The sequence below is a fragment of the Oncorhynchus gorbuscha genome, linkage group LG09 (genome assembly GCF_021184085.1).
Source record: "Oncorhynchus gorbuscha isolate QuinsamMale2020 ecotype Even-year linkage group LG09, OgorEven_v1.0, whole genome shotgun sequence".
Taxonomy (NCBI): domain Eukaryota; kingdom Metazoa; phylum Chordata; class Actinopteri; order Salmoniformes; family Salmonidae; genus Oncorhynchus; species Oncorhynchus gorbuscha.
In genome coordinates this window covers 71904578-71922434 of record NC_060181.1, presented here as the reverse complement: position 1 = coordinate 71922434, position 17857 = coordinate 71904578, and the positions used below count along the sequence as shown (strand labels likewise).

General features: G+C 43.5%; 1 protein-coding gene across 13 annotated transcripts in view; it reads left to right on the top strand.

The window, feature by feature from the left end:
* The first annotated feature begins 4332 nt into the window (after window positions 1-4332).
* Window positions 4333-17857, top strand: part of map2 (microtubule-associated protein 2) — a 176595-nt gene continuing 163070 nt past the window's right edge. For 7 of the 13 annotated variants that reach the window (XM_046363311.1, XM_046363310.1, XM_046363313.1 and 4 more), the window contains exon 1: window positions 4334-4378. The gene's annotated coding sequence lies outside the window, so the exon portion shown is untranslated. Of the gene's footprint in view, window positions 4379-17857 lie in introns of all 13 variants that reach the window. The other 6 variants (XM_046363308.1, XM_046363307.1, XM_046363305.1 and 3 more) reach the window with 3 other exon arrangements.

Sequence of the window (17857 nt, the reverse complement as noted above, 5' to 3'; positions counted from 1 at the left end):
ATTATGCAATTTAACATAGGTTTATATACAATGTCCTTGTTTTTGAAAGAAAAGCACATTTTTTGACCATTAAAATAACATCAAGTTGATCAGAAATACAGTGTAGACATTGTTAATGTTGTAAATTACTATTGTAGCTGGAAACGGCATAGTTTCTACATATCTACATAGTTGCTCATAATGGGCCTATCACTCCTTTGTTCCAATGGCACTTTGTTAGCTAATCCAAGTTTATCATTTTAAAAGGCTAATTGATCATTAGAAAACCCTTTTTCAATTATGTTAGCACAGCTGAAAACTTTTTTCTGATTAAAGAAGCAATAAAATTGGCCTTCTTTAAACTAGTTGAGTATCTGGATCATCAGCATTTGTGGGTCCGATTACAGGCTTAAAATGACCAGAAACAATTAACTTTCTTCTGAAACTCTTCAATCTATTGTCTATTCTTGGCTAGAAGGCCAGCATCCCGGAGTCACCACTTCACTGTTGACGTTGAGACTGGTGTTTTGCGGGTACTATTTAATGAAGCTGCCAGTTGAGGACTTGTGAGGCATCTGTTTCTCAAACTAGACACTAATGTACTTGTCCTCTTGCTCAGTTGTGCACTGGGGTCTCCTACTCTTTCTAATCTGGTTAGGGCCAGTTTGCGCTGTTCTGTTAAGGGAGTATTACAGAGTTGTACGAGATCTTCAGTTTCTTGGCAATTTCTTGCATGGGGGAATAGCCTTCATTTCTCAGAACAAGAACAGACTGACAAGTTTCAGACAAATGATTTGTTTCTGGCCATTTTGAGCCTGTAATCGAACCAACAAATGCTGATGCTCCAGATACTCAACTAGTCTAAAGAAGGCCAGTTTTATTGCTTTAATCAGAACAATAGTTTTCAGCTGTGCTAACATTATTGCAAAAGGGTTTTCTAATGGCCAATTAGCCTTTTAAAATGATAAACTTGGATTAGTAACTTGCCATTGGAACACAGGAGTGATGGTTCATAATGGGCCTCTGTAGATGTTCCATAAAAATCATCCGTTTCCAACTACAAACATATTTTTTTTCTCACCAGTTCATTTCTTGGTAAGCAGATTGGTCTGTATAAAAATTGTATGAAAAAAATATAAGGCTTTTAGTTGGTGTACTGCTTGTCTGAGTTTGACAGCGGTGTCATCTCTGTTGATGACTTTAAAATCATTCAGGCCACTGTTGTCTGACTATTGTTGTCACATTATTATGGACAAAACAGACTGCCGACAAACAGTTAAAAGCAGCGGGGGGGGGGTTGTTGTCTTATCGCAACCGACCACAGAACATCGGATGCCAGTTTCTGTTCATGTCCCCATGATTCTACAGGTGAACTTCTGTGCTGGCAGAGGTTCATTAAGGTGTCTCTGTACTACTGTATTGAGCAGTCAAAACAGTTACTCTGTAATGACTGTTTTACCCGTGCTCAACAAAGTGTGGCGCTGTTGTGTTTTATAAGAATATAGTGGGACACAAACTTGTTAATTAGAGGCCTTAAAAGTAGTTTGTGAATTTACCATTTTAACCTTCAGTAGCATCAGCAGGAGGTGTGTCCCAAATGTCAACCTATTCTCTAGAGCTCTACTTTTACTCAGGGCCCATGTGGCTCAGGTCAAAAGTAGTACACTATGTAGAGAATAGGGTGCCATTTGGAAGGCTAATTGCAGGCAAGTAGCGCTCAATGTTATCAGCTCCAACTGAGGCAGGCTTGGAGAACAAGGGTGGAGGAGGGGATTGTATCTAAGTTTCATTTTCCTCTCCTTCATTATCCCTGACCTGTAAACTAGGGGAGCCATTGCCCTTATACCAATTGTGAAGTGTGCTTAAAGGAGCAATGAAGGTTTTTTTTTTAATGTGATTTTTTGCATTATAATATATATATTTTTTACAAGTTTGAAATAACACTGCATTTGTGAAAATGATGAAAACGCCCGTTTAGTTTTAGAGCTGTTTGAAAAAATGCCTGGAATTTCAGCCTGTTCAGGTGAACTTTTGTCCCAATGTGATCTGATTATAATAGACCAATGGTTGTTCATCTGGCTAAGGGGGTGAGCTGTTGACCATCCTATCAGCCAATCAGGGCTGTATATGTACATTTGCTTGCAAAAGTATTCACCCCTTTGGCATTTTTCCTATCTTGTTACCTTACAACCTGGAATTAAAATATATTGTTGGGGTGTTTGTCATTTGATTTACACAACATGCCTACCACTTTGATGATGCAACATTTTTTGTGAACCAAACAAGAAATAAGACCAAAAAAACCAGAACTTGAGTGTGCATAACTATTCACCCCCCCTAAAGACACTACTTTGTATATCCACCTTTTGCAGCAATTACAGCTTCAAGTCTCTTGGGGTATGCCTCTATAAGCTTGGCACATCTAGCCACTGGGATTTTTGCCCATTCTTCTAGACAAAACTGCTCCAGCTTCAAGTTGGATGGGTTCCACTGGTGTACAGCAATCTCTAAGTCATACCACAGATTCTCAATTGGATTGAGGTCTGTGCTTTGATTAGGCCATTCCAAGACATTTTAAATGTTTCCCCTTAAACCACTCAAGTGTTGCTATAGCAGTATGTTTAGGGTCATTGTCCTGCTGGATGGTGAACCTCGGTCCCAGTCTCAAGTCTCTGGACGACAATCAGTTTTCCCTCAAGAATTTCTCTGTATTTAGCGCAGTCCATCATTCCTTCAATTCTGACCAGTTTCCCAGTCCCTGCATCCCCACAGCATGATGCTGCTACCACCATGCTTCACTGTGGGGACTGCGTTCTCGGGGTGATGAGAGGTGCTGGGGTTCCGCCAGACATAGCGTTTCCCTTGATGGCCAAAAGCTCAATTTTAGTGTCATTTGACCAGAGTACCTTCTTCCATATGTTTGGGGAGTTTCCCACATGCCTTTTGGCGAACACCAAATGTGTTTGCATATTTTTATCTTGCCACTCTTCTTTGATTTTTCAGGGGGTGCTGCAGCACCCTTAGCATCCCTAGTTCCCTCGACTATGCACCCATCACATCCCTCGGCTATGCACCCATCACATCCCACGGCTATGCACCAATCGCATCCCTCGGCTATGCACCAATCACATCCCTCGGCTATGCATCCATCAGTTCCCTCGGCTATGCACCCATCACATCCCTCGGCTATGCACCCATCACATCCCTCAGGCTATGCACCCATCACATCCCTCGGCAATGCACCCATCACATCCCTCGGCTATGCACCAATCACATCCCTCGGCTATGCACCCATCACTTCCCTCGGCTATGCACCCATCACATCCCTCAGGCTATGCACCCATCACATCCCTCAGGCTATGCACCCATCACATCCCTCGGCTATGCACCCATCACATCCCTCGGCTATGCACCCATCACATCCCTCGGGCTATGCACCCATCACATAACAGCAAAATGCAAGGCCAATGAAAAGGTCTGTTTACTCACTGTGAAGTAGTATCTGTTTTGCAGTTTATTATAAGGTGTAAAAAGGTTAAAAGTGTTTCCACAATAGGCCAACTGGGTATGACCAGGAAAAAACATCAACAACATGACCTAACCAGCCTGGTGGACTAGGCCTACATCCCACGTGGCACCCTATTTGCAGTATAGGGGTCTGGCCAAAAGTAGCGCACTATATAGGAAATGGGGTGCAATTTGGGACAAAATCCAGGTTACTGGTTGCTGTTTATGAGGGTTGACCTGAAACAAGGGTAGGGTGTTGATCTGCATGATGAAAAAAGCCTGCCAGCTCCAATGTTTTGTGTGGACACCAGAGAAAGTAGCTGCTGCTTCAGCAACCGTGAATGGGGATCCTAATAAAATACCAGTCCAATGGCCATTAGAGGGAACACATTTTTTGAGGGAACATTTGCGTATGGGTCCTGGTCAAGAAGTGTACTATAAAGGGAATAGGGAGCCAGCAGTCATCCTGCTCACTGTACTTCACATAAGTCTGCCTACCCTCAATGCATTGTGTGCAAAATGGTAGCCTAACTAAAGAAGTGATAGGCTGGTGTTGCGTGCTGTTTTGAATGTCAAAATAGCACTCCATTAATAATATCATCCTAACCAAGTGTCATAGTCATTTGCTTTTATTAGAAATGGAAATGTTATGTTAGGATTTTACTCCATGGTTCACTGTAACACATTTTGCTACAGCCTATGAGTTATACTAGGCAAACAGGTGCAGTGTATATAATAGACCGGTATAGACTGTATTGAATTCGTTTGCGCCCCTCTTGAAATACTTACGGTAGTCACGGAGTAGCGGGAGGGGTGAAGTGGGCCCAGGATTCCGTTGCCAGTCACTGTGCTCTGAGAACGAGTTCTACTGCAAAGCCACTGCAACGAACAGGTATGATGACATATTTATATATATATAGACAAAACCATAATGTAAGTGGAAAATGGTCATGAGTTTTTGCCTGTATCTGCTATTTTGTTCATTCATATCACCATGTTGGTTTTATTAAGTTGTCTCATTGTGTGCATCAGTGCATGAATTAATATAAATAATTTGAGGTACTCAATTGAATTGATTCAGTGTAAGGACGCATTGTTCATTGCGACTGTGTCTGACTGCCGAAGAGTGCCGGACATATTTTGTGGACACTTCCAATGCGACCTACCTCTGCATTTTTTATTTATTTAAAAAATGTTACATTTGAAGACGGGATTTGCCCATGATGGATCACCTAGAATGGTATATTGGTAGTTTGTTGGCGGCCGTAGCCTATTGAACCAATCAATCATTTTATCTTGGTTGCCCACGTGAAATAAAAGCATCATTGATATAATTCGTATGCTGTTATAACCTTTTTATGTTAATTACTGAACGCATATTCGGCGCCGCAAGGAGAACGGTCCGTCGTTGTCCTCGTGAATTTAACGCGCTGCTTTGGTTCGGTCCAGCACGTATGGTGCTGAAACATCGGCATTCCCGGTTTACTCACAACCGATTGTGTAAGCTACCAAAACCTTCTCTCCCTGTTCCGTTTAAAAAAAAAGCTTACCGCAGATGTTTCTAATGATAAGCTATGCTATTGTTTTACTTGTTGCAATTGCTCAGTGATGATTTAAGACAAATCGACCTCTTGTTTGATTTAGACAGAAATCATCTTCATTATCTATGATTATGCTACAGTTGTTGGATCGTTTTAGATTAGGAGAGCTTGGCAGGTAGGCTGTAGATCAGGGATGGGCAACTTTAATTAATGGGGGTGGGAGCCACAAAAAATCTGAACATGAGGGGCCGCAGTTGCTCACGGGTTTGCATACCCACATCATTAGAACCACCCAGCAGAGACAGAATGTTTTACATTTTAGAGTTAATTTCTTGCAATTCTACAAATTGTGCCATGGGGTGTAGAACAAATGTTGCAGTTTTAAAGCAAGTTTGATGCAATTCTACACATTTTGCCATGGGACGGAGAGAAGATATTTGCAATTTTATAACAAATTTTCACACATTTTGCCATAGGGTGGAGAGAATGTTTGCAGTTTTTAATATGATATCTGAGTGAGACTGACTAACAAAATCAATTGGGTCCCACACACCGGTAATTCACCCATGATAACACGTTTAGACAAATTTAAACTAATTTAGCAATCCCAAAAATATTAGGTGACATAAAAAGAAGAAAACAAAGATCAGAGGGCCTTCAGAAGGGGGAACACGGGCCAAATGCAGCCGCCAGTTGCCCATCTCTGCTATAGATGATCTATAATTGTTGACAGTGCGAACACAGTGCAACCTAATGGAAGGCCAGTGGAAGCAATAGAAGGCCTAGTTCTCGAGGTGAAATTAGTGCCCCACTGCCCCCTTCCTCTCTCTGTCTGTATTTCTTTTGTCCCGTCTGTCTGCCTGTATTTCTCACACTCTCTCAGAACTCACACACACACACAAGATGCTGAGTCATAAGATTGTATTGGTTAATTATCATGGTAATTCAACAATTACCTACCCTACTGTACATGTAGGACCATTGTGTTTGATGTACATGTTCTTATTCTCGATGGCAGTATTCACTATGGATCAGTCTAATCTCAAAGACACCTTTTAATCCATGTATGTTATTATCATTATGTTACAATAGGATTGCACACAATAACTTGTAGAAAACATTGTTCAGATGAATTCCCCTTGACAACAGAGAGGATGAATATTATGACTTATGATGATGAATTGTATTTTTTCCCTAGCCTTTACATTATAGTAGTTATGAGCAGACGTCTAATGAGTAAGCCTGGATACCAGTCTGTTTGTACTCTCTTGCCAACTCCTCATCGAATTGAGGCATGACAAGGAGTTTCTAAGAGATCCAAAACAGACTGGCATCTAGGCTAGTAATGAGTGTGCTTCTGTGCAGCACAGTTACTGGGAGTAGAGTGTCCTTTGTATTCAGCTCCAAAGCTTATATTGAGAGAGCAATAGAGCACTGCTCACTAATACTGAGGGGCTCTTTAGATGCTGAAGCGGCCGCTGTCCATTTTAGAGGCCTGTACTGCAGTGTTTCCCCTATATGCATTTTGCAGCCGCACACCGCCACTGATAAAACTTTTTATTTTACTCTGCGACCCCTGCTGAAAGAAATCCCAGGGGAAACTCTGTACTGTATATGACAACAAGGCATCAGGGTGAAGGTAAAACCTTCAGAGACTTCAGTCCAATACTAAACAGGTATTGAGTGGAACATACACTCTTAGAAAAAAAACATGCTATCTAGAACCTGTCCCCAAAGGAGAACCATTTACATAATACTTTTGGGTTCCATGTAGAACCCTTTCTACTGAGGGTTCTACACGGAACCAAAAAGGATTCTCCTATGGGGACATAATAACCTTTTTGGAACCCTGTAGATGCTCTCCAGTGTACTCAGATATACATGATATTGAAGCTATATGGATTTCTTTCCTTCCCTGCTGGTTGTGGTCGTGTCCCTAGGTTCAGGTATCAAAGACCTGATGCATTCAGGATGAGAATAGAGTCTCTCAAGGGCCTTCTCCCTCCCTCTCCCTGTCACATGTCTCTCCATCTCTGTCTCCTCTCGGGGGAGTGATGGTTGATGGTCAGTCAGGCTTTCTTCTTGTGAGTTCCTATCACTGGCAGGAGAACTCTTGAAGACCCCAGATATTATAGTCTTCCTGCTGGTTTCCTCTCTACTGACGGATAGACATCTGTTATCTGCGATCTGAGCCTGTCTGCCCCTGGTCTGTGTGGACATCTCTCTACTGGCCATGACAATACATCAAGTATTTGTTCTTCCTTTGATACTTGAAGAGAAATGTAACTGACTGAAGCAGAAAGTTGGATACGTCTGGATCATATAAATTGTGTGTGTGAATATGTTTTCCTACCTTATCAGGACCACAATGTCCTGACAATTGTGTGTGCATGCGGGCCTACCTGTGCGTACCTGAGCATACCTATGTGTGTGTGTTCTTCCCCTAAGGACTGTGTACTTAGTGAACCAGTTCACCAGGCACCTGCTTTGGATATATTACTGTAATGTCTGTTATTTGGTTTACGCAGTCAAATAAGGATGATATGCAAAGGATGTGTGCAATGTGGTTGCAATGTAAGTCCACTGTTGAATGCCAGTTCCAGCTCTTTCAAATGCCATGCAAATGATATGGAAAGGAATTGTGTAGACAAGCCTTTCTATGCAAATCATTCTCCATAAGAAACAGTTTGGCTGTAACACCAGCTCTAAAAAACGCTACCATTGAAAGCATGCACATTTGACATTTACCATGGGAAAGTCACATATGTGGTAGTAGTTTGTATAACTCAACCCATTAGAAATATACAAGTTGACCTATCAAGACAATAACGAGTGAATAGTTGTCTTTAACTGTGCAATGTGTTTGGCTGATATATACTTGAGTCAATGAATCAGTCAGTGTGTAAATAATCAATATAGAAGGGCTGTGCATTAACAAGTAGCCAGTCACACACACAAAGTAGGCCCCTGAGAGAGCTTCAATGGACCACAGAACGACTTCTGTTTCATTAACATTGAAGACGTCTTTCTATTTCAATATTGATCACCCTTTCGCCTGCTGTTCCTGAGAGAAAAACGTTCAGTACCACTTCAGCACTGAGTTGCCTGGAAAGGGAGTTCGTTTTAAAAAATGAAAACCTTTGTGTAGTCCATTGTTTATTGAAAACAGACATACGCCAGTATTGAGTTGAGGGAAAAAGCCGGTCTGGTGTCAGGTTATTTAATGCCTAATCTCTAGTGTTAGATCGGGGACATTAACATAAATGCTAACTAGCTAGCTATCTAGCGCACGCAAGTTTTTGGTGTGTGCCAAATGCCTATTTCCTATATAGTGCATTACTTTTGACCAGGGGTTCGTCCCAAATGACCGTTTATTCCTTATTGGCCCTGGTCATATGTAGTGCACTAAATAGCGAATAGGGTGCCATTTGAGATGTAGCTGGGGTTGTGGGTTTTAAGTTGAAGTAATGTCAGCAGGTTATGAGGTAATGTCAGCAGGTTATGAGGTAATGTCAGCAGGTTATGAGGTCATGTCAGCAGGTTATGAGGTCATGTCAGCAGGTTATGAGGTCATGTCAGCAGGTTATGAGGTCATGTCAGCAGGTTATGAGGTCATGTCAGCAGGTTATGAGGTCATGTCAGCAGGTTATGAGGTCATGTCAGCAGGTTATGAGGTCATGTCAGCAGGTTATGAGGTCATGTCAGCAGGTTATGAGGTCATGTCAGCAGGTTATGAGGTCATGTCAGCAGGTTATGAGGTAATGTCAGCAGGTTATGAGGTAATGTCAGCAGGTTAAGTAGTGTATGTCAGCAGGTTATGAGGTAATGTCAGCAGGTTATGAGGTAATGTCAGCAGGTTATGAGGTAATGTCAGCAGGTTAAGTAGTGTATGTCAGCAGGTTATGAGGTAATGTCAGCAGGTTATGAGGTAATGTCAGCAGGTTATGAGGTAATGTCAGCAGGTTATGAGGTAATGTCAGCAGGTTAAGTAGTGTATGTCAGCAGGTTATGAGGTAATGTCAGCAGGTTATGAGGTAATGTCAGCAGGTTATGAGGTAATGTCAGCAGGTTAAGTAGTGTATGTCAGCAGGTTATGAGGTAATGTCAGCAGGTTATGAGGTAATGTCAGCAGGTTATGAGGTAATGTCAGCAGGTTATGAGGTCATGTCAGCAGGTTATGAGGTAATGTCAGCAGGTTATGAGGTAATGTCAGCAGGTTAAGTAGTGTATGTCAGCAGGTTATGAGGTAATGTCAGCAGGTTATGAGGTAATGTCAGCAGGTTATGAGGTAATGTCAGCAGGTTATGAGGTAATGTCAGCAGGTTATGAGGTAATGTCAGCAGGTTAAGTAGTGTATGTCAGCAGGTTACGTAGTGTATGTCAGCAGGTTATGAGGTAATGTCAGCAGGTTATGAGGTAATGTCAGCAGGTTATGAGGTAATGTCAGCAGGTTATGAGGTAATGTCAGCAGGTTATGAGGTAATGTCAGCAGGTTATGAGTAATGTCAGCAGGTTATGAGGTAATGTCAGCAGGTTATGAGGTAATGTCAGCAGGTTATGAGGTAATGTCAGCAGGTTAAGTAGTGTATGTCAGCAGGTTATGAGGTAATGTCAGCAGGTTATGAGGTAATGTCAGCAGGTTATGAGGTAATGACAGCAGGTTATGAGGTAATGTCAGCAGGTTATGAGGTAATGTCAGCAGGTTATGAGGTAATGTCAGCAGGTTATGAGGTCATGTCAGCAGGTTATGAGGTCATGTCAGCAGGTTATGAGGTAATGTCAGCAGGTTATGAGGTAACGTCAGCAGGTTATGAGGTAACGTCAGCAGGTTATGAGGTAATGTCAGCAGGTTAAGTAGTGTATGTCAGCAGGTTATGAGGTAATGTCAGCAGGTTATGAGGTAATGTCAGCAGGTTATGAGGTAATGTCAGCAGGTTATGAGGTAATGTCAGCAGGTTATGAGGTAATGTCAGCAGGTTATGAGGTAATGTCAGTGGTCAGCAGCAGCAGTTTTACATAACCTGGTCTGTTTGTCCGTCCGTCCGTCCCAGTGCTACTGCAGCCAGCCATAATCCAAACTCCTGCTTTGTGTGTGTGTGTGTGTGTGTGTGTGAGCAGTAGCCAAAGGCTTGTACTCCCCCTCTCTGATGTAACTTGATGTGTGTGACGGCTCGTGCGTGTGCCTTCTAGGCTGTGTTCCAGGCCTTATTTCACAAAGCTGAGTCTTAAAGCTCACCTCTAGAATAGTGGACGGAGAGACCCTACTGCAGGGAGAAGGAGGGCCATCACATCACTAGACTAGTAGCACCATCATTCAGTAGCCACAGGTCTATAGTTCCGCTGGGCTCTTGGTTCCAAGGTTCTGGTTTACTCACAGCTCTAGTAGTGCTCTGCTTGGTCTGAAGAGATGGGTACTGTCTTCCCTGGGTGTAGGAGTGGTGTGTGTAGTGTGACCAGTCTGGCCCACCACCACCACCACCCTAAGTCACAGCCCTTCTCAGCTGACACTCATTAGGCTAAGCTGCCCAGACAGCTCCCTCCCTGTCCAGCCCTGTGGGCCGAGTTGCCAGTCTGGCTCTATCCACCCATCCACCCTGCTAGCGCCAACTAACTCAGTGGGCCTGTCCCAAATGACACCCGATTCCCTATATACACTACTTTTGATCAGGGCCCATAGGTAACACATTATATAAGGAATAGGATGCCATTTGGGACTCTACCTAACTCTGTGGCTGCAGGCAGGCAGGCAGGCAGCAGTTGTTTTGGTCACCCCAAGAGGATATCTGCATCAATTACTGGAACAGGACTCATCTGCTGAGAGCTGAAGTCTCTGGGACCTTCAGTTTGCCTTGATATTGAGATCCAAGTTGTCCTTGTTTTCTTCAGCTGTTGACGCAAGCAGACCTTGGTTGGTTGTTGTGTTTTAGAGCGACTCACAACAACAATTTAGGATGCATCCCAAATGGCACCATTTTCCATAGTGAGTGCATTACTTTGGAACAGGGCCCTGGTCCAAAGTAGTTTACTATACACTTATAAAAAAGGGTTCCAAAAGGGTTCTTCGGCTGCCTCATAGTCCCAGTCGGTATTAGAATGTCGCATCCCCGTCCGCCTGTGGGGAAAACATCCTATGGTTACCTAGGTTACCCCATTGGCTCACAGCAAAAACTTGACCTTTTTCAAACACAATTTTCTTGTTGCCGGCTTGTTTTAGTCAACTACAAATCTACATTCAAGAAAAGTGCAACATGTATAAAGATGACTTTTCAACATTGCCTGCTCCCGAGCTTTCTAACTACTTATAAAAACATAATTTTGTAGGGCTTCCCTCATGCCCCTTTTCATGACAGTGCTAGCAGCCACGTGATTGAGTGAGTGCAAGCTCGCTACCGACCGGAACATTAATCTAGCCAACATCAACAACACAAACAAACAGACTACACAGCTACAAATAGTGACATGCATTACAAACGGGTTCCATTTAGAATCATCTGTGGAAATGGTTTTACATGGAACCCAAACGGGTTCTACCTGGAAACAAAAGGGTTCCACCTGGAACCAAAAATGGTTCTTTGAAGGGTTCTCCTATGGGGAAAGCTGAAGAACTGCTTTAGGTTCTAGATAGCAAATCTTTTTCTAAGACTGTTTACTAAGGAATAGGGTTCCATGTCAGATGCAGGTTTGTCCTTATAAAACGTATCAACAACATCAGAGAGGTAGTTCTGCTGCCTAGTTAGAGGTGAGTTTGGTAGCCAGGGGCAATGTGCCCAGAACGGCTGGACTGGCACAGCTTTAAATCACCTATAATCAGATAGTGATGTAATTTAATGCCCTGACTAATACACACTAAAGGAACCTGACCTTTAGTGTGGGAGGTAGAAGATACTTAACCTCAATTCCGACGTTCCCATGTTTGTTTGAATCTATTTCTCTTCCTTGAGACCACACTGGCAGCAGAAACACACTCACGGACACTCGAAGGCCAGGTTATATATTATTAGCTTAGTGCTGTAGATGGTAGAGGGCAACCTGTACATCAGGGTTAACAAACTCAATTCAGCCACGGGCAGATTTTTGATCAGGGGGCCGGAACATAATTATAATCATTTGTACAATGACCCAAACTAAGCCCAAACTAATATATATGCCATTTAGCAGACGCTTTTATCCAAAGCGACTTACAGTCATGTGTGCATACATTCTACATTCTACGTATGGGTGGTCCCGGGAAATGACCCAAACTAAGCCCAAACTAAATGACACAAACTAAGCCCAAACTAAATGACCCAAACTAAGCCCAAACTAAATGGACCAAACTAATTGACCCAAACTAAATGACCCAAACTAAGCCCAAACTAATTGACCCAAACTAAGCCCAAACTGATTGACCCAAACTAAGCCCAAACTAATGGACACAAATGAATCCCATACTAATTGGCCCAAACTAATTGACCCAAACTAAGCCCAAACTAATGGACACAAATGAATCCCATACTAATTGGCCCAAACTAATTGACCCAAACTAAGCCCAAACTAAATTACCCAAACTAAGCCCAAACTAAGCCCAAACTAAATGACCCAAACTAAGCCCAAACTAATTGACCCAAACTAAGCCCAAACTAATTGACCCAAACTAAGCCCAAACTAATTGACCCAAACTAAGCCCAAACTAAATGACCCAAACTAAGCCCAAACTAATTGACCCAAACTAAGCCCAAACTAATTGACCCAAACTAAGCCCAAACTAATTGACCCAAACTAAGCCCAAACTAATTGACCCAAACTAATTGACCCAAACTAAATGACCCAAACTAAGCCCAAACTAATTGACCCAAACTAAGCCCAAACTAATTGACCCAAACTAATTGACCCAAACTAAATGACCCAAACTAAGCCCAAACTAAATGACCCAAACTAAGCCCAAACTAAATGACCCAAACTAAGCCCAAACTAAGCCCAAACTAAATGGACCAAACTAAGCCCAAACTAAATGACCCAAACTAAGCCCAAACTGATTGACCCAAACTAATTGACCCAAACTAAGCCCAAACTAATTGACCCAAACTAAGCCCATACTAATTGGCCCAAACTAATTGACCCAAACTAAGCCCACACTAATTGACCCAAACTAAGCCCAAACTAATTGACCCAAACTAAGCCCAAACTAATTGACCCAAACTAAGCCCAAACTAATTGACCCAAACTAAGCCCATACTAATTGGCCCAAACTAATTGACCCAAACTAAGCCCACACTAATTGACCCAAACTAAGCCCAAACTAATTGACCCAAACTAAGCCCAAACTAATTGACCCAAACTAAGCCCACACTAATTGACCCAAACTAAGCCCAAACTAATTGACCCAAACTAAGCCCAAACTAATTGACCCAAACTAAGCCCAAACTAATTGACCCAAACTAAGCCCAAACGAATTGACCCAAACTAAGCCCAAACTAATTGACCCAAACTAAGCCCATACTAATTGGCCCAAACTAATTGACCCAAACTAAGCCCAAACTAATTGACCCAAACTAAGCCCAAACTAATTGACCCAAACTAAGCCCAAACTAATTGACCCAAACTAAGCCCAAACGAATTGACCCAAACTAAGCCCAGACTAATTGACGCAAACTAAGCCCAAACTAATTGACCCAAACTAAATGACCCAAACTAAGCCCAAACTAAATGACCCAAACTAAGCCCAAACTAAATGACCCAAACTAAGCCCAAACTAAATGACCCAAACTAAGCCCAAACTAAATGACCCAAACTAAGCCCAAACTAAATGACCCAAACTAAGCCCAAACTAAATGACCCAAACTAAGCCCAAACTAAATGACCCAAACTAAGCCCAAACTAAATGGACCAAACTAATTGACCCAAACTAAGCCCAAACTAAATGACCCAAACTAAGCCCAAACTGATTGACCCAAACTAATTGACCCAAACTAAGCCCAAACTAATTGACCCAAACTAAGCCCATACTAATTGGCCCAAACTAATTGACCCAAACTAAGCCCAAACTAAATTACCCAAACTAAGCCCAAACTAAATGACCCAAACTAAGCCCAAACTAATTGACCCAAACTAAGCCCAAACTAATTGACCCAAACTAAGCCCAAACTAATTGACCCAAACTAAGCCCAAACTAATTGACCCAAACTAAGCCCAAACGAATTGACCCAAACTAAGCCCAGACTAATTGACGCAAACTAATTGACCCAAACTAAGCCCAAACTAATTGACCCAAACTAAGCCCAATAAGAGATTTGTTATTTTCAAAAACAATCATTTCATAGCTTGATTACATTGAGACACGATCACCTATGTTTTTTATTATTGGGAATACTTTTTAAACTCATTTTTAGCATAATTATTGGTGAGTTTACTGTCTTTTTTTGACCAACGTAGTTTTTTTCTGTTGTTGTTCCCTGCTATGCTTGTTGTTGTGGATGGGTGACCATGACACACACACACACACACACACACACACACACACACACACACACACACACACACACACACACACACACACACACACACACACACACACACACACACACACACACACACACACACACACACACACACACACACACACACACACACACACACACACACACAGGGACAATGGTTGAAGGTTGAGATTGGATGGCTTAATTGGGTCTGAATAATGAAGAGAACTCAAGAGACACTTGATCTCTGCACTATCAGTGGGGGGTTGTGTGTGTGTGTGTTAGAGAGAGAGAGTCTCATTCTTTTATTTTTGTATGTATAATGTTGTTATACAATTCAAGCTATAGCTGTGGATTCTAGATCTGTATCTATGAATGAGAGAATGAAACTGCATCAGCAGAGTGTGTGGGCTGAGCCTGGGGGTGCAGAGTGATGATTCGTACTGTAGCACACTGGTATTATTACAAGCACTCTATCACTCTCACACACACACACACACACACACACACACACACACACACACACACACACACACACACACACACACACACACACACACACACACACACACACACACACACACACACACACACACACACACACACACACACACACACACACACACACACACACACGATCCTCTCTCATTCACTCACTCACTCACTCACTCACCTGATGCCATGGTGATACAGACAAGGGACAGATGTCATGGTGATACAGACAGGGGACAGATGTCATGGTGATACAGACAGGGGACAGATGCCATGGTGTTACAGACAGGGGACAGATGTCATGGTGATACAGACAGGGGACAGATGTCATGGTGATACAGAAAGGGGACAGATGTCATGGTGATACAGACAGGGGACAGATATCATGGTGATACAGACAGGGGACAGATGCCATGGTGATACAGAAAGGGGACAGATGTCATGGTGATACAGACAGGGGACAGATGTCATGGTGATACAGGCAGGGGACATATGCCTTGGTGATACAGACAGGGGACAGATGTCATGGTGATACAGACAGGGGACAGATGTCATGGTGATACAGACAGGGGACAGATGCCATGGTGATACAGACAGGGGACAGATGCCATGGTGATACAGACAGGGGACAAATGTCATGGTGATACAGACAGGGGACCGATGCCATGGTGATACAGACAGGGGACAGATGTCATGGTGATACAGACAGGGGACAGATGCCATGGTGATACAGACAGGGGACAGATGTCATGGTGATACAGAAAGGGGACAGATGCCATGGTGATACAGACAGGGGACAGATGTCATGGTGATACAGAAAGGGGACAGATGCCATGGTGATACAGACAGGGGACAGATGTCATGGTGATACAGACAGGGGACAGATGCCATGGTGATACAGACAGGGGACAGATGTCTTGGTGATACAGACAGGGGACAGATGTCATGGTGATACAGACAGGGGACAGATGTCATGGTGATACAGATGTCATGGTGATACAGACAGGGGACAGATGCCATGGTGATACAGACAGGGGACAGATGCCATGGTGTTACAGATGTCATGGTGATACAGACAGGGGACAGATGCCATGGTGATACAGACAGGGGACAGATGTCATGGTGATACAGACAGGGGACAGATGCCATGGTGTTACATATGTCATGGTGATACAGACAGGGGACAGATGCCATGGTGATACATACAGGGGACAGATGTCATGGTGATACAAACAGGGGACAGATGCCATGGTGTTACAGATGCCATGGTGATACAGAGGGGACAGATGCCATGGTGTTACAGATGTAATGGTGATACAGACAGGGGACAGATGTCATGGTGATACAGACAGGGGACAGATGTCATGGTGATACAGACAGGGGACAGATGCCATGGTGATACAGAAAGGGGACAGATGTCGTGGTGATACAGACAGGGAACAGATGCCATGGTGATACAGATGTCATGGTGATACAGACAGGGGACAGATGTCATGGTGATACAGACAGGGGACAGATGTCTTGGTGATACAGACAGGGGACAGATGTCATTGTGATACAGATGTCATGGTGATACAGACAGGGGACAGATGCCATGGTGATACAGACAGGGGACAGATGCCATGGTGTTACAGATGTCATGGTGATACAGACAGGGGACAGATGTCATGGTGATACAGACAGGGGACAGATGCCATTGTGTTACAGATGTCATGGTGATACAGACAGGGGACAGATGCCATGGTGATACATACAGGGACAGATGTCATGGTGATACAAACAGGGGACAGATGCCATGGTGTTACAGATGCCATGGTGATACAGACAGGGGACAGATGCCATGGTGTTACAGATGCCATGGTGATACAGACAGGGACAGATGCCATGGTCATACAGACAGGGGACAGATGTCATGGTGATACAGACAGGGGACAGATGCCATGGTGATACAGAAAGGGGACAGATGTCGTGGTGATACAGACAGGGGACAGATGTCGTGGTGATACAGACAGGGGACAGATGTCATGGTGATACAGACAGGGGACAGATGTCATGGTGATACAGACAGGGGACAGATGCCATGGTGATACAGACAGGGGACAGATGTCATGGTGATACAGACAGGGGACAGATGTCATGGTGATACAGATGTCATGGTGATACAGATGTCATGGTGATACAGACAGGGGACAGATGTCATGGTGATACAGACAGGGGACAGATGCCATGGTGTTACAGACAGGGGACAGATGCCATAGTGATACAGACAGGGGACAGATGTCATGGTGATACAGACAGGGGACAGATGTCATGGTGATACAGACAGGGGACAGATGCCATGGTGATACAGACAGGGGACAGATGTCATGGTGATACAGACAGGGGACATATGCCATGGTGATACAGACAGGGGACAGATGCCATGGTGATACAGACAGGGGACAGATGTCATGGTGATACAGACAGGGGACAGATGTCATGGTGATACAGACAGGGGACAGATGTCATGGTGATACAGAAAGGGGACAGATGTCATGGTGATACAGACAGGGGACAGATGTCATGGTGATACAGAAAGGGGACAGATGCCATTTTGTTACAGATGTAATGGTGATACAGACAGGGGACAGATGTCATGGTGATACAGACAGGGGACAGATGTCATGGTGATACAGACAGGGGACAGATGTCATGGTGATACAGACAGGGGACAGATGTCATGGTGATACAGAAAGGGGACAGATGCCATGGTGATACAGATGTCATGGTGATACAGACAGGGGACAGATGTCATGGTGATACAGACAGGGGACATATGTCATGGTGATACAGAAAGGGGACAGATGTCATGGTGATACAGAAAGGGGACAAATGTCATGGTGA